A 469-nucleotide genomic window follows, 5' to 3' on the forward strand; every position below is an offset into this window, starting at 1 on the left:
ATCCTATGTCCTTCTCCGGGACTCAAACTCTGTATATACTGAAATTCATCTAAATCGGTTCAGCATTTTGACGTGAAGAGGTAACAAACACTTAGACTTAGATAACAGACTAAACGTAAATACAATATAAACATGTTTATTTCCTCAATTATGTACAGTTACCTACAATATAGCCAAACTTGCAAAAATATGTTTACACGACTTCATTGGCATAGCATTAAGGTCGTGCAATATTTCTGTAAGTTTGACTGTATCGACGTTGCAACTTAACGCCTTTGAACGATGTCTTCCAGGGATCCTTCAAGACTAGATTACGGCTGAATTTCCACCACAAATATACGAGGAAGAAGGACAAATTGCGAAGAATGTGCTTGTCATGCTGGGATGATGATAATGATGATTAATCCTGTGGGAACAAGATGATCAAAAAGAACTCACGCCGAGTATGATGACATTGATTTGATTGGAG

This window comes from Choristoneura fumiferana, chromosome 19, assembly GCF_025370935.1.
Source record: "Choristoneura fumiferana chromosome 19, NRCan_CFum_1, whole genome shotgun sequence".
NCBI lineage: Eukaryota > Metazoa > Arthropoda > Insecta > Lepidoptera > Tortricidae > Choristoneura > Choristoneura fumiferana.